Source organism: Coregonus clupeaformis, chromosome 10 (assembly GCF_020615455.1).
Source record: "Coregonus clupeaformis isolate EN_2021a chromosome 10, ASM2061545v1, whole genome shotgun sequence".
Classification (NCBI taxonomy): domain Eukaryota; kingdom Metazoa; phylum Chordata; class Actinopteri; order Salmoniformes; family Salmonidae; genus Coregonus; species Coregonus clupeaformis.
In genome coordinates this window covers 57,787,398-57,811,724 of record NC_059201.1, presented here as the reverse complement: position 1 = coordinate 57,811,724, position 24,327 = coordinate 57,787,398, and positions in this window count along the sequence as shown.

The following is a 24,327-nucleotide window of genomic DNA, read 5'->3' as shown; positions in this document are numbered from 1 at the left end:
CTTAGTCTCTTGGGACATTCATTGGGACCTCTCTCTTCATCTGCAAAGTGCAATCAGTTTTCAATATGTGAGACAGAAAACATCCCAAAGAAAGAGGCTTTATTATACTCAAATAAGACAGCACTGAATATCATGTTGCTATTATTTCTCTGTCCTCAAAGTTTTCCCCTCTAGGGACTGGAACTGGAGAAACTTTTCATAACGTCCTCCCACATAGAGTAATTCATTACCTGCCCGTAGCCTAAACTCTCCCTTTACTGACAGCTGGAGCTGCAATTTCACCCTCTTCCACCCTATTACAGGCAACATCCACACTGAGCTAAAGAATAGAGCTGCCGCTTTCAAGAAGCGGGACACTAATCCGGACACATAAGAAATCCCGCTCTGACCTCTGACGAGCCATCAAACAGTCAAAACGTCAATACAGGTCTAAGATTGAAACCTACTATGCTGGCGCCGATGCTTGTCGGATGTGGCAGGACTTGCAAACTAGCACGGATTATGAAGGGAAACTCAGCAGCAAGCTGCCCAGTGACACAAGCCTACAGCTTCGAGGCAAGCAACACTGAATCATGCATGAGAGCACCAGCTGTTCCGGACGACTGTGTGATCTCGCTCTCCGTAGCCGATGTGAGTAAAACCTTTAAACAGGTTAACATACACAAGGCCGCGGGGCCAGCAGTTTTTTAATTTATTTATTTTTTAATGTTTTACCTTTATTTAACTAGGCAAGTCAGTTAAGAACAAATTCTTATTCACAATGACGGCCTACACCGGCCAAACCCGGACGACGCTGGGCCAATTTTGCGCCGCCCTATGGGACTCCCAATCACAGCCGTTTGTGATACAGCCTGGAATCGAACCAGGGGGTCTGTAGTGATGCCTCAAGCACTGAGATACAGTGCCTTAGACTGCTGCGCAACTCGGGAGCCCAGGACGTGTACTCGGAGCATGCACTGACCAGCTGGCAAGTGTCTTCACTGACATTTTCAACCTCTCACTGACCCAGTCTGTAATACCTACATGTTTCAACCAGACCACCATAGTCCCTGTGCCCAAGACCAGTCTAAATGACTATCGCCCCATACCACTAACATCTGTAGCCATTAAATGTTTTGATAGGCTGGTCATGACTCACATCAATACCATAATCCCAGACACCCTGGACCCACTCCAATTTGCATACCGCCCCAACAGATCCACAGATGATGCAATCTCTATTGCACTCCACACTGCCCTCTCCCACCGGGACAAGAGGAACACCTATGTGAGAATGCTATTCATTTACTATAGCTCAGTGTTCAACACCATAGTGCCCTCCAACCTCATCACTAAGCTCAGGACCTTGGGACTGAACACCTCCCTCTGCAACTGGATCCTGGACTTTGTGACGGGCCGCCCCCAGGTGGTGAGGGTAGGCATCCGCCACACTGATCCTCAACACGGGGGCCCCTCCTGTGCTCTCTTGTTCACCCACGACTGAGTGGCCGTGCACGACTCCAACACCATCATAAAGTTTGCTGACAACACAACGGTGGTTGGCCTGATCACCGATGACGATGAGACCGCCTATCGGGATGTGGTCTGTGACCTGGCAGTGTGGTGCCAGGAAAACAACCTTTCCCTCAAGGAGCTGATCATGGACTACAGGAAACAGAGGGCCGAGACGCCCCCATCCACACCGACGGGGATGTAGTGGAAAGGGTCGAGGGCATCAAGTTGATCGGTGTCCACATCCCTAAGGAATTATCATGGTCCACACACACCAACACAGTCATGAAGAAGGCATGACAACGCCTCTTCCCCCTCAGGAGGCTGAAAAGATTAGTCATGGCACCTCAGATCCTCAAAAAGTTATACAGCTGCACCATTGAGAGCATCTTGACTGGCTGCATCACAGCTTGGCAACTGCTTGGCATCCGACCGCAAGGCGCTACAGAGGGTTGTGCGTACAGCCCAGTACATCACTGGGGCCGAGCTCTCTGCCATCCAGGACCTCTATACCAGGCGGTGTCAGAGGAAGGCCCTAAAAATTGTCAAATAATCCAGCCACCCAAGTCATAGACGCATGGCAAGTGGTACCAATGCACCAAGTCTGGAATCAACAGGACCCTGAACAGCTTCTTCCCCCCCAAGCCATAAGACTACTAAATATGTAGTACGGGTAGCTATTTGGTTAACTGCATTGACCCTTTTTGCACTAACTCTTTTGACTCATCACATACGCTGCTGTCACTGTTAATTATCTATCCTTTTGCCTAGTCACTTTATCCCTACATATATGTACATATCTACCTCAATTACCTCATACCCCTGCACATCGATTCAGTACTGGTACCCCGTGTATTTTGTTATCGTTCCTCGTGTTATTATTTTTCTATTATTTCAAAATGTTTCTCTCTGCATTGTTGGAAAGAGCCCGTAACTAAGCATTTCACATCAAGGTAGCTAACTGATAAGAAGTTAGCTAGCTGATGGCATTTAATTCAGCGTAACAGTGTGTAAAGTTAGCTCAATTGAGTTAGCCTACATATAAGTTCTCCCACAGCTGTTTTTTGGTCCTTCCAAATCAAATCAAATTTTATTTGTCACATGCACGTTTTTATCAGATGTTATTGCGAATGTAGCGAAATGGTTATGCTTCTAGCTCCGACAGTGCAGTAATATCTAACAAGTAATATCTAACAATTTCACAACATCTACCCAATACACACAAAGTAAGGAATGACATTTAAGAATATATACATGGGTCAGAAGTTTGCATACACTAAGTTGACTGTGCCTTTAAACAGCTTGGAAAATTCCAGAAAATGATGTCATGGCTTTAGAAGCTTCTGATAGGCTAATTGACATCATTTGAGTCAATTGGAGGTGACCTGTGGATGTATTTCAAGGCCTACCTTCAAACTCAGTGCCTCTTTGCTTGACATCATGGGAAAATCTAAAGAAATCAGCCAAGACCTCAGAAAAAAATATTGTAGACCTCCACAAGTCTGGTTCATCCTTGGGAGCAATTTCCAAACGCCTGAAGGTACCGCGTTCATCTGTACAAAAAATAGTATGCAAGTATAAAAACCATGGGACCACGCAGCCGTCATACCGCTCAGGAAGGAGACGCGTTCTGTCTCCTAGAGATGAACGTAGTTTGGTGCGAAAAGTGCAAATCAATCCCAGAACAACAGCAAAGGACCTTGTGAAGATGCTAGAGGAAACAGGTACAAAAGTATCTATATCCACAGTAAAAACGAGTCCTATATCGACATAACCTGAAAGGCCGCTCAGCAAGGAAGAAGCCACTGCTCCAAAACCGCCATAAAAAAGACAGACTACGGTTTGCAACTGCACATGGGGACAAAGATCATACTTTTTGGAGAAATGTCCTCTGGTCTGATGAAACAAAAATAGAACTGTTTGGCCATAATTACCATCGTTATGTTTGGAGGAAAAAGGGGGATGCTTATAAGCCCAAGAACACCATCCCAACCGTGAAGCATGGGGGTGGCAGCATCATGCTGTGGGGGTGCTTTGCTGCAGGAGGGACTGGTGCACTTCACAAAATAGATGGCATCATGAGGAAGGAAAACTATGTGGATATATTGAAGCAACATCTCAAGACATCAGTCAGGAAGTTAAAGCTTGGTCGCAAATTGGTCTTCCAAGTCAAGGTATTGGAGTGGCCATCACAAAGCCCTGACCTCAATCCTAAAGAAAATGTGTGGGCAGAACTCAAAAAGCGTGTGCGAGCAAGGAGGCCTACAAACCTGACTCAGTTACACCAGCTCTGTCAGGAGGAATGGACCAAAATTCACCCAACATATTGTGGGAAGCTTGTGGAAGGCTACCCGAAACGTTTGACCCAAGTTAAACATTTTCAAGGCAATGCTACCAAATACAAATTGAGTGTATGTAAACTTCTGACCCACTGGGAATGTGATGAAAGAAGTAAAACCTTAAATAAATAAATCTCTCTACTATTATTCTGACATTTCAAATTCTTAAAATAAAGTGGTGATCCTAACTGACATAAGACAGGGAATTTTTACTAGGATTAAATGTAAGGAATTGTGAAAAACTGAGTTTAAATGTATTTGGCTAAGGTGTATGTAAACTTCCGAATTCAACTGTACATATGAGATGAGTAATGCAAGATATGTAAACATTATTAAAGTGACTAGTGTTCCTTTTCTTAAAGTGGCCAGTGATTTCAATAGGCAGCAGCAGCCTCTAATGTGCTAGTGATGGCTATTTAACAGTCTGATGGCCTTGAGATAGAAGCTGTTTTTCATTCTCTCGGTCCCAGCTTTGATGCACCTGTACTGACCTCACCTTCTGGATGATAGCGGGGTGAACAGGCAGTGGCTCGGGTGGTTGATGTCCTTGATGATCATTTTGGCCTTCCTGTGACATCTGGTGCTGTAGGTGTCCTGGAGGGCGGGCAGTTTGCCCCCGGTAATGTGTTTGGCAGACCGCACCATCCTCTGGAGGATCCTGCAGTTGTGGGCGGTGCAGTTGCTGTACCAGGTGGTGATACAGCCCGACAGGATGCTCTCAATTGTGCATCTACAAAAGTTTGAGGGTTTTAGGTGCCAAGCCAAATTTCTTCATCCTCCTGAGGTTGAAGAGGCTCTGTTGCGCCTTCTTCACCACACTGTCTGCGTGGGTGGACCATTTCAGTTTGTCAGTGATGTGTACGCCAAGGAACTCCACTGCAGTCCCGTCGATGTGGATAGGGGGGTGCACCCTCTGCTGTTTCCTGAAGTCCACGATCATCTCCTTTTTGTTGACGTTGAGTGAGAGGTTGTTTTCCTGGCACCACACTCCCAGAGCCCTCACCTCCTCCCTGTAGGCTGTCTCGTCATTGTTGGTAATCAAGCCTACTACTGTTGTGTTGTCTGCAAACTTGTTGATTTGAGTTGGAGGCACGCTTGGCCACGCAGTCATGGGTGAACAGGGAGTACAGGAGGGGGCAGAGCATGAACCCTTGTGGGGCCCCAGTGTTGAGGATTAGCGAAGTGGAGATGTTGTTTCCTACCTTCACCACCTGGGGGCGGCCCATCAGGAAGTCCAGGACCCAGTTGCGCAGGGTGGGGTTCAGAGCCTCAAGCTTAATGATGAGCTTGGAGGGTACTGTTGTGTTGAATGCTGAGCTATAGTCAATGAACAGCATTCTTACATAGGTGTTCTTCTTGTCCAGATGGGATAGGGCAGTGTGCAGTGTGATGGCGTTTGCATAGTCTGTGGATCTATTGGGGCGGTAAGCAATTGAAGTGGGTCTAGGGTGACAGGTAAGGTAGAGGTGATATGATCCTTGACTAGTCTCTCAAAGCACTTCATGATGACAGAGGTGAGTGCTATGGGGCGATAGTCATTTAGTTCAGTTACCTTTGCTTTCTTGGGTACAGGAACAATGGTGGCCATCTTGAAGCATGTGGGGACAGCAGACTGAGATAAGGAGAGATTGAATATGTCCTTAAACACACCAGCCAGCTGGTCTGCGCATGTTCTGAGGAAGCGGCTAGGGATGCCATCTGGGCCGGCAGCCTTACAGGAGTTAACATGCTTAAATGTCTTACTCATGTCGGCCACGGCGAAGGAGAGCCCACAGTCCTTGGTAGTGGGGCCGCGTCGGTGGCACCGTGTTATCCTGGGTTTTGTCCAACATGTCTCTGGACCTACTCACTGCCACAGTCATACTCTGGACCTAGTTTTGTCCCATGGAATAAATGTTGTAGATCTTAATGTTTTTCCACAAAATCCTGGACTATCGGACCACCATTTTATTACGTTTGCAATCGCAACAAATAATCTGCTCAGACCCCAACCAAGGAGCATCAAAAGTCGTGCTATAAATTCTCAGACAACACAAAAATTCCTTGATGCCCTTCCAGACTCCTTCTGCCTACCCAAGGACGTCAGAGGACAAAAATCAGTTAACCACTTAACTGAGGAACTCAATTTAACCTTGCGCAATACCCTAGATGCAGTTGCACCCCTAAAAGCGAAAAACATTTGTCATAAGAAACTAGCTCCCTGGTATACAGAAAATACCCGAGCTTTGAAGCAAGCTTCCAGGAAATTGGAACGGAAATGGCGCCACACCAAACTGGAAGTCTTCCGACTAGCTTGGAAAGACAGTACCGTGCAGTACCGAAGAGCCCTCACTGCTGCTCGATCATCCTACTTTTCCAACTTAATCGAGGAAAATAAGAACAATCCAAAATTTCTTTTTGATACTGTTGCAAAGCTAACTAAAAAGCAGCATTCCCCAAGAGAGGATGGCTTTCACTTCAGCAGTAATAAATTCATGAACTTCTTTGAGGAAAAGATCATGACCATTAGAAAGCAAATTACGGACTCCTCTTTGAATCCAGGGCTTAGCTGTCCTGGATCTGCACAGCTTTCGCGAGGGCCTGGGATCAGGAGAGACACTTAAGTGTTTTAATACTATATCTCTTGACACAATGATGAAAATAATCATGGCCTCTAAACCTTCAAGCTGCATACTGGATCCTATTCCTACTAAACTGCTGAAGGAGCTGCTTCCTGTGCTTGGCCCTCCTATGTTGAACATAATAAACAGCTCTCTATCCACCGGATGTGTACCAAACTCACTAAAAGTGGCAGTGATAAAGCCTCTCTTGAAAAAGCCAAACCTTGACCCGGAAAATATAAAAAACTATCGGCCTATATCGAATCTTCCATTCCTCTCAAAAATTTTAGAAAAAGCTGTTGCGCAGCAACTCACTGCCTTTCTGAAGACAAACAATGTATACGAAATGCTTCAGTCTGGTTTTAGACCCCATCATAGCACTGAGACTGCACTTGTGAAGGTGGTAAATGACCTTTTAATGGCGTCAGACCGAGGCTCTGCATCTGTCCTCGTGCTACTAGACCTTAGTGCTGCCTTTGACACCATCGATCACCACATTCTTTTGGAGAGACTGGAAACCCAAATTGGTCTACACGGACAAGTTCTGGCCTGGTTTAGATCTTACCTGTCGGAAAGATATCAGTTTGTCTCTGTGAATGGTCTGTCCTCCGACAAATCAACTGTACATTTCGGTGTTCCTCAAGGTTCCGTTTTAGGACCACTATTGTTTTCACTATATATTTTACCTCTTGGGGATGTTATTCGAAAACATAATGTTAACTTTCACTGCTATGCGGATGACACACAGCTGTACATTTCAATGAAACATGGTGAAGCCCCAAAATTGCCCTCGCTAGAAGCCTGTGTTTCAGACATAAGGAAGTGGATGGCTGAAAACTTTCTACTTTTAAACTCGGACAAAACAGAGATGCTTGTTCTAGGTCCCAAGAAACAAAGAGATCTTCTGTTAAATCTGACAATTCATCTTGATGGTTGTAAAGTCGTCTCAAATAAAACTGTGAAGGACCTCGGCGTTACTCTTGACCCTGATCTCTCTTTTGACGAACATATCAAGACTGTTTCAAGGACAGCTTTTTTCCATCTACGTAACATTGCAAAAATCAGAAATTTTCTGTCCAAAAATGATGCAGAAAAATTAATCCATGCATTTGTTACTTCTAGGTTAGACTACTGCAATGCTCTACTTTCCGGCTACCCGGATAAAGCACTAAATAAACTTCAGTTAGTGCTAAATACGGCTGCTAGAATCCTGACTAGAACCAAGAAATTTGATCATATTACTCCAGTGCTAGCTTCCCTACACTGGCTTCCTGTTAAGGCAAGGGCTGATTTCAAGGTTTTACTGTTAACCTATAAAGCGTTACATGGGCTTGCTCCTACCTATCTTTCCGAGTTGGTCCTGCCGTACATACCAATACGTACGCTACGGTTACAAGACGCAGGCCTCCTAATTGTCCCTAGAATTTCTAAGCAAACAGCGGGAGGCAGGGCTTTCTCCTATAGATCTCCATTTTTATGGAACAGTTTGCCTACCCATGTGAGAGACGCAGACTCGGTCTCAACCTTTAAGTCTTTACTGAAGACTTATCTCTTCAGTAGGTCATATGATTGAGTGTAGTCTGGCCCAGGAGTCTTCGGATGGGGCCACAGTGTCTCCGGACCGCTCCTGTCTCAGCCTCCAGTATTTATGCTGCAGTAGTTTATGTGTCGGGGGCTGGGGTTAGTTGGTTATACCTGGAGTACTTCTCCTGTCTTATCCAGTGTCCTGTGTGAATTTAAGTATGCTCTCTCTAATTCTCTCGTTCTCTCTTTCTCTCTGAGAACCTGAGCCCTAGGACCATACGTCAGGACTACCGGGCATGCTGACACCTTGCTGTCCCCAGTCCGCCTGGCCTTGCTGCTATTCCAGTTTCAACTGTTCTGCCTGCGATACGAAACCCCTACCTGTCCCAGACCTGCTGTTTTCAACTCTTAATGATCGGCTATGAAAAGCCAACTGAGAGACCTGAGCCCTAGGACCATACGTCGGGACTACCGGCCGTGGTGACTCCTTGCTGTCCCCAGTCCGCCTGGCCTTGCTGCTATTCCAGTTTTAACTGTTCTGCCTGCGGTTATGGAACCCCTACCTGTCCCAGACCTGCTGTTTTCAACTCTTAATGATCGGCTATGAAAAGCCAACTGAGATTTATTCCTGATTATTATTTGACCATGCTTGTCACTTATGAACATTTTTGAACATCTTGGCATGGTTCTGTTATAATCTCCACCCGGCACAGCCAGAAGAGGACTGGCCACCCCTCATAGCCTGGTTCCTCTCTAGGTTTCTTCCTAGGTTTTGGCCTTTCTAGGGAGTTTTTCCTAGCCACCGTGCTTCTACACCTGCATTACTAGCTGTTTGGGGTTTTAGGCTGGGTGTCTGTACAGCACTTCGAGATATTAGCTAATGTATGAAGGGCTATATAAAATAAAATTGATTGATTATCCTCAAAGCGGGCGTAGAAGGTGTTTAGCTTGTCTGGAAACGAGACGTCGGTGTCGGCGACGTGGCTGGTTTTCCTTTTGTAGTCCGTGATTGTCTGTAGACCCTGCCACATACGTCTCGTGTCTGAGCCATTGAATTGCGACTACACTTTGTCTCTATACTGATGTTTTGCCAGTTTAATTGCCTTGCGGAGTGAGTAGCTACACTGTTTGTATTCTGCCATATTCCCAGTCACCTTGCCATGGTTAAATGCGGTGGTTCGCGCTTTCAGTTTTGCGCGAATGCTGCCATCTATCCACGGTTTCTGGTTAGGGTAGGTTTTAATAGTCACAGTGGGCACAACATCTCCTATACACTTCCTGATGAACTTAGTCACCGTTTCAGTGTATTCGTCTAAATTATTTTCGCAAGCTACCTGGAACATATCCCAGTCCACGTGATCAAAACAATCTTGAAGCGTGGATTCCGATTGGTCAGACCAGCATTGAATAGTCCTTAGCACGGGTACTTCCTGTTTGAGATTCTGCTCATAGGAAGGGAGGAGCAAAATGGAGTCGTGGTCAGATTTGCCGAAAGGAGGGTGGGGGAGGGCCTTGTAACCATCCCAGAAGTTCGAATAGCAATGGTCAAGGATTTTATCAGCCCGAGTACAACAGTTGATATGTTGATAGAACTTCCGCAGCCTAGTCCTCAAATTTGCTTTGTTAAAATCCCCGGCTACAATAAATGCAGCCTCAGGATATGTGTTTTCCAGTTTGCATAATGTCCAGTGAAGTTCGTTGAGGGCCATCGTGGTATTGGGTTCAGGGGGGATATACACGGCCGTGACTATAACCAAATAAAATTATCTTGGGAGATAGTGAAGTATTCTAGGTCGGGTGAACAAAAGGAGTTGCTGTATGTTACTACAATTACACCATGAGTCGTTAATCATGAAACACACACCTCCGCCATTCTGCTTCCCGGAGAGATATTTATTTCTGTCTGCGCGATGAACTGAGAACCCATCTGGCTGGAGCGATTTCGACAGAATATCCCCAGAGAGCCATGTTTCCGTGAAACAAAGTATGTTACAGGCCCTGATGCCTCTCTGGAAAGAAATCCTTGCCCTGAGCTCGTCGACTTTGTTATCCAAAGACTGAACATTAGCGAGTAGTATACTTGGAAGCGGTGGGTGGTGTGCATGCCTTCTAAAATGAACCAGCAGGCCATAAAAAAACAAAATACCAAAACGTTTCCAAAGAGCTAGTCGCAAGGCCGCCATCTTCGTCGGCGCCAGGAGTACTTTCCAAAAAATAAATAATGGGCAATCTTCAGGATTTATTATTTTTTTGGTGGTAGCAAAGTGCTGCAGCAGCCATGTGGATGAATGGAGACAAGGCAAGAAGTGTGTTTGTCACCAGAGTGGTTTAGAATGTGTTGTGATGTTTGACTTTACCAGCGTATTGCCAAAAATATAATACTTATATTTTGGCTAATATGCTTGTTGCCACTATTTAACTCGATATGTAATATTAAGTTACAACGCCAGAGGACAAGAGAATCTTTGCTAGCTATGTCACGATCGTTCATTAACGAGAAGGACCAAGGCGCAGCGTGATATGCATCCTTATTTATTGACGTACTGAACACACGACAAAAACAACAAACTAAACGTGAAGTCCAAGGTAGACTAATAACATACCTTTACGGAACAAGATCCCACACAGACTGGTGACAAATGGCTGCCTAAGTATGGTCCCCAATCAGAGACAACGAGCTACAGCTGCCTCTGATTGGGAACCACCCTGGCCAACATAGATCTAAATGATCTAGAAACTAAACATAGAAATAAACACAACACGAAATATACACACCCTGACTCAACAAATAACCGTCCCCTGAGTCAGGGCGTGACAGTACCCCCCAAAGGTGCGGACTCCGACCGCGCCACATAAACCTAATAGGGTAGGGGCCGGGTGGGCATTCCGCCTCGGAGGCGGATCCAGCTCCGGGTGTAACCACCACTTACTCTCCACCTCCCCGTTGCGCCCCTGGTCTGGTCTGGACCTTGGCGCGCTGCTTCCTCTCTCCTTCCTCCCACGAAGTACCACGCCCTGTCTGGACCCTGGTGTGGGAGACCCCGAACCTGGAGAGGGGCTGACGTCTGGGTCTGGACTGGAACCGCTGACTGGAGCTGGACCCGACGACGGTGGATCGAACTGCTCTGGCTCCGAGGTGGAGCCGCTGACCGGAACTGGATCAGGCACCGGTGGAACGGACTGCTCTGGCTCCGGAGTGGAGCCGCTGACCGGAGCTGGACCAGGCACCGGTGGAACAGGCACGGGCCGTGCCGGACTGGACACACGCACCACTGGCTTGGTGCGGGGAGCAGGAACGGGCCGGACTGGGCTGACGACGCGTACCCCTGGCTTGGTGCGGGGAGCAGGAACGGGCCGTACCGGACTGGCGACGCGCACCACTGGCCTGGTGCGGGGAGCAGGAACGGGCCGGACCGGGCTTGGTGCGAGGGACAGGAACGGGTCGGGCCGGACTGGGAACACACACCACTTGCCTTGTGCGGGAATCAGGAACGGGCCGGACCGGACTGGTGACACACACCACTTGCTTGGTGCGAGGAGCGGGACTGGGTTTCCTCATAAACCTCCGCTCCCTCTGCTGCCTAACCAGTTCCTCTCGCCGTGCCTCTACACTCCCCTTCTCCCTCGTGACCAATAGCCCCCGTAACCTGGTGGCCTCCAGCAGCCCCGTCGTCCACACCGTGTGCCCCCCCAAAAAAATGTCTTGGGGTTGCCTCTCGCGTGTCCGTCGTCGGCACGGTTGGCGCCATTTCTCCTCTCCTGCCTGGGCATTTACTTTTGCCCATGGCCCTCTGCCCGCGAATATGTCCTCCCAAGACCACCATTCGCCCACCTGGGACATCGCCAACTTCTCCTCCTGGGCACGCTGCTTGGTCCTCTCTTGGTGGGATCTTCTGTCATGATCGTCGACAGATGAAGCGGACCAAGGCGCAGCGTGATAAGCGTACATTCTTTATTTGTGTACACACACGAACCAAAACAATAAACCAAACGATACGTGAAGTCCTAGGTTATACACAAAACCCTACGGAACAAGATCCCACAAAACTAACATGCCAAAAGGCTGCCTAAGTATGGTCCCCAATCAGAGACAACGAGCTACAGCTGTCTCTGATTGGGAACCAGCCTGGCCAACATAGATATAAACGATCTAGAACGAAAAACATAGAAAACTAAACAATGAAAATCCACACCCTGGCTCAACATTTAAGACTCCCCAGAGCCAGGGCGTGACAGCATGTCAATTGTAAAGTAAAAAAAAAATCATTTTTCATTAAAAGCATTCGAAAATGAAATCTACAATGTAAAATGTTTCATTGCATTTACTATAACGGTGCATACTGGTGCAAAAATTGCATACAAATCATAGATAAATAATACATACCAAATTAAAAGCAAAAAATCGGAGCTTTCTAACAGTACAAGGCATTACTAAGTACTGTTCATGGCCCTCTCATGATGATATGTTTTATACGGCCATCCACTTAACATTAATAATTCAACAGGTCTAGAACTATATGTTAGTTCATTTCATATAATGGAACAGTATTGTCTATATTGTCTATTGGGAGGACATATAGTGCAGCTGTCAAGGCAATGATTCATCTTAGCTCTGTGCTCAATAAAAACACTTAGTGCTCCAATGCACCTGCAGATCGAGCCACTCTGAAGGTGTAAAAAGCAATCAGAAATGATTTCACTGGCTTTCAACATTGGATAATACCATAGCTTTCTACTTACCTCACATTTGAATCGGTTGCCTGCATTTTATGTCCTTGGTGCTTATGTACAAAATGGCTGTAGTGTGGTTGTCATGGAGGAGGTAATATTGAAACACAACAAAACATTATTGTGTCATAAGTTATATTCTCACTCTTCACAGGAACTGCCATGAGATTGTGTGTTCAGTCACCAAGACTCATAGGTTGTGTGCAGAATAACACACTATTCCCTATATAGTGCACTACTTTTGACTGGGCCCTGATCAAAAGTAGTGCACTATGTAGGGAATAGTGTGTCATTTGGGACACATACATAGTGTCATAGGGTGGCATTTGGGACATATCCATAGAGAGGCGTATCACCTCATTTTGAGGCCTGCGTCTGTTGCTTCTCCTAGGGAGGGACACCTCATTTGGAGTCGTCGACTGTGATCAGTGTCGTGTTATTATTCAACACCCGTTGTTGTTCAGCGGGAGGGACAAAGTCCTGTTTATGACTCAGCCCAAGCAATGGTGGGCGACCAGCAAACAGATAGGGAATATTCTGGGTAAAAGGATCCATTGCTTCAGCATGGTGCGGGTGTCAAAAAGCGCCTGAGTGAGTTCCTGGAAAAGAGGCCATTCAGAATCCTCTTAATCAAAAACAACCTTTTTGGAAAACATCCCTATTGTCATGTTGTTGTAGGGGTAGTATGAAAAAGGATACAGGGTCTCTGCCTCTTCTGTGGACTAACAATTATCTATTCTATCTACAGGAGAGGTTATTATGAGCCCTCTGCACTGGTCAATTTCTAGGAATAATAAGAAAAATTGTGGTTTTCTTTGAACCAACAGTACGTTCTTTGACAGAGTCATTAAGTATCTCAGAGAGTTTAATTCAACCCTGTGTCACCTTATGATCAAATCAAAACACGTTTTTAAGACATAACCAGGAGAGCACTCCAATCCTACACCCAATCAGAGCCGCTACACTATGGGTGTCACGTTCGCATTATTAAAGCTCATTGTGGGTATTTAGCTGCTACACTGGCTGCTTTGCTTTGCTTTGATGGGATCTGACTTCTAAACTTGAAATATTGTTAATCATCAGTTATCCTATAGAAAGGAGGAGTGTCATAGTCTAGTTCATACACCAGAAGATAATGGTTATCTGTAGGTGAAATGTATATGGTGGGTCAATTAAGGTTAGATGGGAGCCAAGGGGCTTTGGAATGTACTGAGTAAAGGTCTACAAGCTCATATACACTCACACGCGGACACACACACACACAAAAAGAGGCAATCACATGATTACAGTCACTGATAAGGGTGGAGAGCTGTGGATTAGTGGGGAATGGGGTTGAGGTCAGGTCAGGTCACATTAAGGGAGAAGGAACTGTTTATTACCCACATCATTTAACTTCCTGCCTAGCAATAAACATGTCATGTTTAGAGGGAAGGAGGATTCTTCACCCAAATAGGGGTATATAACACTTGTGTTGGTGGAAACATGTCTTTGTCTTATGCAGCTGTGGGACCCAGTGGGTGAATAAACTTGGTTGAGCTTTACATTTACATTTACATTATTTAGCAGACGCTCTTATCCAGAGCGACTTACAGGAGCAATTAGGGTTAAGTGCCTTGCTCAAGGGCACATCGACAGATTTTTCACCTAGTTGGCTCGGGGATTAGAACCAGCGACCTTTCGGTTACTGGCACAACGCTCTTAACCACTAAGCTACCTGCCGTTGAAAGCCCCCCTTTACTTCAGGAAGGTTGAATTAGGCAAACAAAAGCCCCTACAATGAACATGGCAGCTTGTCAAAGAACAGATTGGCCATACATAGTAAAGGGCTACATGAAAATGTCCCTACACATGGGACCTTGCCTGGGTCACAGCTGTCATTGGCTGCCGTGAAGCAGGAGCACATCATTTGACATAACAAGTAGACAGCAGTCAGTGGCATTTGAACAAATACCAGCATTTGAGCCTCAAAGTTCAGGAGTGAGTGGCACTTCTCCCTTTGGGGAATGGGGAAACATTTGTCGGATCAAAGGTCCTGCCATGCAGTCACTCGTGGTTAACCTCCAGACCTCCCCAAAGGTATTGACCACTCAGACAGCTATGCTTCAGACAGAGATTTGTTTGAATAGTGGGCTCAGTTTTGAACTTAGTGTCAGTGTCATTCTCTCTCAGCCGTTAAAATCCGTGCCTCGCTGTCTTTTCAATCGAATGACAAGTTTTTGTATTTGCAAACGTGTCATGTTCTTGGCCATGCTGTACATAAAACGCTCTAAAAAAAAATAAAGGCAAAGAAGCTTTTTTCACCCTGGTATATTTCATGAGGGCATTTGCATATACAGTATCTGCATATTTTCATAAAATAATTATGTAGTTATCTGGGTGTTTTACCCTGAGCCAATATGTGGTTGCACAGGTTGAAAGCAAAAAAGGGCCAATGATTTTCACCATTATGCCAGTCAAATAACAGAAGACTTGTTGCAGAAGTTTTCTCTATTCTATTTTTCCATCAAAGCTGAACTCATTATGTACACTCTTAGAAAGAAAGGTGCTTGAAAATGGTACCTTGGATCCTAGATTCTCAGCCCATGAAATGGCATCTGCTGCCATTCGCACCATATTAGTCTTTAGAGTTGGGCCAACTGACGCATGATGTCCATGGACGATGATTATTGGTTAAAATTTGGTAGGCCCGACCTGGACTTTATTTGACCTAAAAATAGTCCATAAAGACGTCTCTTTGATGTCCATAAAAACATTGTTTAAACTTTCACCCTGCACCAAATACAGACGTCCTTTGGACGTCAGGAAAAGTAGTCTTTTCTACATTCCACACCATTTTGCTGTTGAGAACAAAATATCCCTAGTAACGTGTATCCACCCAGAGTAAATCTTTCATGGTCCTTCAAGCCACTTTTTTTCTCCTGTCCACACTTCACACTGTATCCTTCAGTAGTCATATGAAGACATTCTTCAAAATCCAATGAAGGAAATAGAATTTCCAAGATCATGAGAGGACAGAAGTTTTTGGGGACAAGTAGCTGGAGGCCATCTGTCACCAAGCTCATTTAACCTGTCATAAAGTACATCAAGTACTGTCAGACTGACTGTATCAGAGGTCTTTCGAAAACGAATATATCAGTCATTATGACTGATTATGAAACTTGTCATAGTATTCTCAAGACCGTGTACGATATACTGTAGATAGATATAGAGCTATCTATTATATGATATCATTTCATATACCAGATATATATTGCTGGATCGAATCCCCAAGCTGACAAGGTAAAAATCTGTCATTCTGCCCCTGAGCAAGGCAGTTAACCCACTGTTCCCCGGGTACCGATGACGTGGATGGCGACTAAGGCAGCCCCCTGCACCTCTCTGATTCAGAGGGGTTGGGTTAAATGCGGAAGACACATTTCAGTTGAATGCATTCAGTGGTATCCCCCTTTCCCTTTCCCTTATTATATTGAACATTATACATATTGAGCTCATCAGCTTGTAGTCCTTAAACCCGGAAATTAGTTATCTCTGGTTCGTTCAGCCATTCCTATAGGGAAAATTAATGCGGAAAGAATAGGGTTTGGGATAAACGCCGAAAATATGGTCTGAGGTTAACACAGGCTTAGGAGAGCTTATACTGAATGTTTTGTTTAATGAGATAATATCAGTCAGTTAACATGACCTTTATGAATTATAAAGCCTTTATGTGCTTTGTGCTTTTTTAAATTACATAAATGCTTCAAAATTCATAAAAAGTGACGTTAGCTGATGAAGATTATCTCATAGAACAAAACGTATAAGATCTCCTAAGCCTGGGTTTACCACAGACCTTATTTTTGGTGTTTATCCAAAAACCCTACAAAAACTCCATTCATTTTCCCATAGGCTTTGTCCAACAAACCATGGCGGAGTTAGTGCCTACAAATACACGCCATTACTATTGCTCTCTATTCTATGGAACTTAAACAATGATTTGATGCATAGGCTGTCTTTTCAATGAGATTAATGCTTTGAATTGAGGTCTTGGTACCGGCATTGAGACAGCTCAGTATCCAGGCCATTACACACACACACACACACACACACACACACACACACACACACACAGTCTTGCGCAGCTAACCTTGTGGGGACATACAATTCAGTCCAATTCAAAATCCTATTTTCATTAACCCCTAACCCGTACCCTAACCCTAAACTTAACCCTAACCGTAACCCAAAAACCTAACCTTAACCCTAAAACTAACCCTAGCTCCTAACCCTAACCCTAAACCTAATTCTAACCCTAACACTAATTCTAACCTTAACCCTAAACCCCCTAGAAATAGCATTTGACCTTGTGGGGACCAACAAAATGTCCCCAGTTGGTTTGTTCATTTACTATTCTTTTGGGGACTTCTGGTCCCCACAAGTATAGTTAAACACATACACATACACACAAACACACACACACACACACACACCCCCAAGTGATTCTGTCATAAATATCATGAATACCAAGTAATAGTGACTTGAGGAAGACAGTTTTGCTATACCGCTGCTACAGTACAGTCTCTCTCATGCAGACTCAGGGGAATTCAGGGGCTACATCCCAAATAGCACCCTATTTCCTATATATTACACTACTTTTGACCAGAGCCCTATGGGAATATAGGCTAATAGGGAATGGGGTGCCATATGAGATGCAGCCAGTATGAATATGTTATTCAATGTGTTTCTATGGGATAATAGCCAAATAAAGCCAAATTCAATGTTATATATATAAAAAATGTTGGCTACCTAGGGAGTATTTATTAATTAAATTAACCCAAACATGTGTTCTTGCACAAAGGAAAAAAGTTATCTTACGTTAGCTGGGATGTCCTGATACAGATTAAGATTGAATAATGCCCAATTTGAAGGCCATTATGTGAATCAGAACAATTGACATGCTAAATCAGACTACAGAAATAAAGCTCACTGGACATTTTGATCACAGTGTTCCATTATTTATCAAAGGGCAGCGGATAGAAGGTGTTCTTCAGTCACTCACCTGATGGAGAGTAAGCGTCTTCTATTGCCTAATTGAATTTTGTAAATAATTGCCACCGTGTATGCTCAGAACAAATTATCCTGGCCAGACATTTGCCCATGAGATATATACTTAGCTTACCCTTCCCTGAAATGGTCAGGAAATAATATGGTGCATCCACCCCTCTCTTTCAGTAATGACAGGTCCATGAGCGTTCCGTTGAGAATGGCAGAGGATAATGATGATGATGAGGATGATGATGAGGATGATGATGATGATGACGAGGAAGATGATGATGATGAGGATGATGATGATGATGATGGTGATGATGATGATGCTGACACAGGGTTCCTTGAGACTGCAATTTATACCTGCCAAGTCCATTATGATACGGCCTGCCACACGACAAAATGAATAAATGCATAGTTCGTTAGCTGTCTTTTTTTTGTTCCCCCGAGACCGTTAAGAACAATTGTGACTGCAGGAACAGCAAGGAACCACACTGGCAAGTGCACTTAACAATGTTGACCCGGAACATAAAAGACATGCCATTTAGGTTTATAAAAAGACAGTTACAAAATCCCTGGGGTAGGGAGATTGTATATTCACGATGTTCGAGTTGGCAGGCTTTTTTATGATTGTCAGGTGATTTTTCCTTTCTCTCTGAAACATGTTTGTCCATAGTTTCCATTGTGATAATGGTGTATACTTGGCTTTCTACCATATGGATGGAGGAGTTGTAGAGTCTTACTGCTGCAACATACACTGAGTGTACAAAACATTAGGAACATGACAGAGAGACCAGGTGAATCCAGGTGAAAGTTATGATCCCTTACTGATCTCACTTGTTAAATCCACTTCAAATCAGTGTAGTTGAAGGGGAGGAGACAGGTTAAAGAAGGAGTTTTAAGCCTTGAGACAACTGAGACATGGATTGTGTTGGTGGCACCTTAATTGGGGAGAACGGGCTTGTGTTAATGACTGTCCTGGAATCAGTGGAATGGTATAAAACACATGGTTTCCATGGTTTCCAGGTGTTTGATGCCATTCCATCTGTCCGTTCCGGCCATTATTATGAGCCATTCTCCCCCCAGCAGCCTCCTGTGATTGGAGTCAATATGGGCCAGCATCCCTGTGGAATGCTTCGACGCCTTGTAGAGTCCATGCCCCGACAAATTGAGGCTGTTCTGAGGGCAAAAGGGGGTGCAACTCAGTGTTAGGAAGGTGTTCCTAATGTTTTGTACACTCAGTGTTTACTGTATCAATTTCTCATTTGTGAATGTAACCTATATCTTTCCTTTCTTAAAGAAGGCATTCAGGTAATCCATAAGACATGGCCTTGGCCTTGACAATCTTAAACTCACTACTGGACATGAGAACCAATCTACTCCCTAAGTTATCCCAGCCAGAAGTTATTTGTGGTTGGTATGTCGGGTCGATGTATTCATGCGCTAACTATTTGTGTTGCATGCTAAAATGTCCTGGAGGACATTCCATCTCTGCAAACTTGGACCTCACTACCATAGCTGTGATGTGTGTTTAGATTGCTTGACAACCTTCATAATTATATTACCAGTTTGTATCTCTAATTCATTCCAGTACACTCTGACAACTGGGGGGTTTTGAATGTCTGCAAGGAAAGATATAGATTCTCATTTAAATATCAATGCAACAGACTGATTTATGACATATCTTTGCTTGAACATGAAACTCATTTTCAGGTGTAGTGGAAAAAATAATTAAAATGTAGATAAAAAGCAAACATGGATTGATAAAGATCAACAATGATGTCAGTGTCTGTTCTCTTTTGTCCTTTCTGGATCCATTTCAGATATGCTCTGTTGTTGGATTGGAGGCTAGGCTTTATCTCAATTTCAGGAAGTCAAATGTCCTGTCAAACAGTTGCGCTCGCTTTATGAATTATTTGCCTCATGGGAGGTGACGAGTAAATCCAGTAAATCAGTGCATGGAAAAACCCCAGTGTTGATCTTATCTCTTCGTAAAGGTTAGACTTTAAGTCGTGGGCGACAATTGGGAAATAACTATTTGTTTGAATACAAAGAAATACAGATTTTCTATCTTAATGTGATCACTGTTGTCGCAGAGAATCTTCGCAGCAGGAAATGCAAATTGTTGTGTATTCAGGGTTTAAAGAGGCTTCTAAAGTTTGTAATTTCCACCTTAAAATGTCATACTTGATTTGCCCTAATGAAAAAATTGCCATTAATTATAATCCACATAATAATTCACATTTCCTGTTGCTCCAGGCTTATTTTCCTGCTGTGAGAATCGGGGTCAAATTAAGATGGCGCATCTGTACCATTGACTATACCGAGTAAAAAATGGCACCGCTTAGGCCCTTGTCAAAAGTAGTGTACTAAATAGGGAATAGGGTGCTATTTGGGCTGCAACCGGAGAAGTAGGAGAGGGAGAGCTGCTTCACCCTCATGGAGGAGTTGTGGTTGAGGACATGGTTGAGGACTAATTAAAGCCTATCATATTCAACTCAAACAGCAAAGGACTGTAATGTGAAAGGATTGTAATGTGAGAGAGAAGAGAAAGCTGTAGGGAGGCTATTGAATTGAAAACAGAGATGACTTTTATTTTCAGATTTTGCACGAAATGGAAAGCTCACGTCCCTGATATTTCAGCGCTCCTCCTCAATTTTGAGTGTGACATGTGTTTTTTTGCTGCTGAATTAATTATGTAAAATATTCAATACAGATTTATTTATTTAGCCCTGAAAAGGAGAGGCAGTATCTGGCAAGCTTTTATAATGTGCAGTGGCATGGTCTATGACAGACAAATGACTAATACTTGCTTGTTTAATAATTCAATGAATTCTAAAAAATGCCTTTAGACGAAACAGTATTTATGATGGTGTCCTTCAAGAGGACTGGTATCATACAAATGGTTGGGTCCTTGTGTATCCTATCTATAGCAACTCTTTGATGATGAATTATGGCTTTGAGATACAAACAGGCAAAATTACAATGATGGAATGGATAAGCAGGTTAAAGCTAGAGGGGATCCAACCGATGTTTGTAAAAGCCTTTATGGAAATGACTAGTCGAAATATTACACAAGGTTTAGTGTTAGGCATTTCCTCCTACAGTATGAAAATGTATGCACTCACTAACTGTAAGTCGCTCTGGATAAGAGCGCCTGCTAAATGACTAAAATGTAAAAATAATTACATGTATGTGTTTTAAGTACATCCCTATGCTAACACTTTATGTAATTGTTTTACCATAAGGAATTGATTTGGGACTTCACAATCTCTGTTTTCACTGAAGTAAACCAATGATCACATTATTGCCCCCACTCACAGTAGCCGCATGCCTTTAAAACCAACACAATGCATGTCCCTTAAAAGGGCAAAAGCTTGATTCCTGAGCTATTGTCAGTTGGAATTGACTTCTGAACTGCTTGTAGCACTCAGCTCTCAACAGTATAAAGTACAGTAATCCTGGCCCCTTCAATTACCATAGTTGTGCATGACAATGTCTATAACATCCTTTCTTTTTTCATTTTTAATAGGATCTCCTTTGTAAAGGCACTCCAAAGCTAACAGGATTCAATGAATCGGTGGACCATTGGGAGGAGTATGGTTGTTAAGAGCCTGTGAGAGCAGAAAACATCAGTTGTCTGAGTTGTCTCTGTAGCTATATGCAAACTGTTCATCCCTATACAGCCACTGCTCAGCATAAGCACTGCATCTCCACTTCCAGTCAAAAGTTTGGACACACCTACTCATTAAAATAGTTTTTCAGTATTTTTACTAATTTTTCCATTGTAGAATAATAGTGAAGACTTCAAAACTATTAAATAACACATATCGAATCATGTAGTAACCAAAAAGGTGTTTAAAAAATCAAAATATATTTGAGATTCTTCAAATAGCCACCCTTTGCCTTGATGACAGCTTTGCAAACTCTTGGCATTCTCTCAACCAGCTTCATGAGGTAGTCACCTGGAATGCATTTCAATTAACAGGTGTGCCTTCTTAGAAGTTACTTTGTGGAATTTATTTCCTTCTTAATACGTTTGAGCCAAGCAGTTGTGTTGTGACAAGATAGGGGGGTATACAGAAGATTTGGTAAAATACGAAGTCCATATTATGGCAAGAACAGCTCAAATAAGCAAAGAGAAATTACAGTCCATCATTACTTTAAAACATGAATGTCAGTCAGTACGGAACATTTCAAAAACTTTGAAAGTTTCTTCAAGTGCAGTCGCAAAAACCATCAAGTGCTATGATGAAACTGGCTCTCATGAGGACCACCACAGGAATGGAAGACCCAGAGTTATCTCTGCTGCAGAAGATAAGTTCAGTAGAGTTACCAACCTCAGAAATTGCAGCCCAAATAAGTGCTTCACAGAGTTCATGTAACAGACACATCTCAACATCAACTGTTCAGAGGGGACTGTGTGAATCAGGCCTTCATGGTCAAATTCATGGTGAAACCACTACTAAAGAACACCAATAAGAAGAAGAGACCTGCTTGGGCCAAGATACACGAGCAATGGACATTAGACCGGCGGAAATTTGTCCTTTGGTCTGGAGTCCAAATTTGAGATTTTTGGTTCCAACCGCCATGTCTTTGTAAGACGCAGTGTGGGTGAACAGATGATCTCCGCATGTGTAGTTTCCACCGTAAAGCATGGAGGAGGAGGTGTTATGGTGTGGGGTGCTTTGCTGGTGACACTGTCTGTGATTTATTTAGAATTCAAGGCACACTTAACCAGCATGGCTACCACAGCATTCTGCAGCGATATGCAATCCCATCTGGTTTGGGCTTAGTAAGACTATCATTTGTTTTTCAACAGGACAATGACCCAACACACCTCCAGGCTGTGTAAGGGCTATTTTACCAAGAAGGAGAGTGATGGAGTGCTGCATCAGATGATCTGGCCTCCAAAATCCCCCAACCTCAACCCAATTGAGATGGTTTGGGATGAGTCGGACCACAGAGTGAAGGAAAAGCAGCCAATAAGTGCTCAGCATTTGTGGGAACTGCTTCAAGACTGTTGGAAAAGCATTCCAGGTGAAGCTGTTTGAGAGAATGCCAAGAGTGTGCAAAGCTGTCATCAAGGCAAAGGGTGGCTATTTGAAGAATCTCAAATATAAAATACAGTTTGATTTGTTTAACACTTTTTTTGGTTATGACATGATTCCATATGTGTTATTTCATAGTTTTGATGTCTTCACTATTATTCTACAATGTAGAAAATAGTAAAAAATAAAGAAAAACCCTTGAATGAGTAGGTGTGTCCAACATTTTGACTGGTGCTGTATGTCAAACAAGCATTGTCCTATGGCACACTATAGTGTTTCATAGGACAATAGTGTGTGTTTGATATAGACACAGTGCTTAGTGGAGTCCTTTTGACCAACTGCTCCTATATCACTGTGGAAAGTTGTGTGAATGTGTACATCCATCATGCCATACCTCTTATCTTTCATGTTAGGCCACATTAAGGCATATTTTCTGTTTCAGTCCTAAGACCAGAGGCTTAGCTAACACTGTCACATTATACATTTCACACTACTAACATAACATAGCACTACTGTTTTGGGGTGAGACCGACGTGGCCAAGAGTCAGGGACAAAGACAGGACCTTCAATAGCTTGAGACACTCCATCAGCAGAGCACTGCAAGGCCAAGGTGCCCTGGCCCTCAGTTCAGTCTGCACAAATCAGTAGCAGCATGGAGGACCATGCCAATGGGTTTTTACTGCACTGAACTCATTTAAAATATCTTCTCATCTCTGTGCAGAGCCGTAGTTGAGTGGTAACACTCCTGGCACAAGTCACATACAATTATTCCCACTGGTGACCAGGGTTCAATCCCCTGGTTGTTCACCCTTCCCACTGTTACTCCCACCTGCCTGTGTCCTCTTCTGATTTTCATACTATCTCAATAAAATGTCAAATACCATTAAAAAAGAATAATAATCTCCAATCGATTACAGCCCATATAATGGACACTTGAGTTGGTGTATTTCAGTTACTGCACCATTTGATTAAAAGTGCCCTAAAACAGCCCACACAGTACATGATCCTAATGAAAAATGCATATTAGAATAGTCTGCAGTCATTCAGTGATCAGTGATGGTCGACCAAGATCAGGAGTATAGCAGTGTAAAGTTAGGTCCCTCTTAAGTATTCACATGGTAATGGCAGGTACAGTGTATAATTGTTACTTTATCGGTTTGTGTAACATATTTAATAAAACTTAATATAAGCATTACATTTGTAAACAAACTCAAATCAATTCCGTTGAAAAATGAGGTTTCAGATTATGCAAGCCACTAACAGGTAGGATAACAGTTCTAAGCACTAACAAAAATGTAATTACATTGCACCTGACAATATTATTCAGCAGTCTAACTGCAGTCATGCGAATTGTGATTTGTGCCACACAATTTGAAATGGGAAACAAAGTTTAAAATGTTATTTCATATAAATGATTATCAACATTTCACATGGTTTTCATGGGGGTGAATGATAGTCTTTGCCTTAATCATGCGGTGCAAATGGAACTTCCAGTGCACTTTACAGAGACCGATCCCTTGTTTCCACCCCTATGGTAAAGAAGTGGTTTGCTCCATGCGGTAGTGGCTCTTTGCT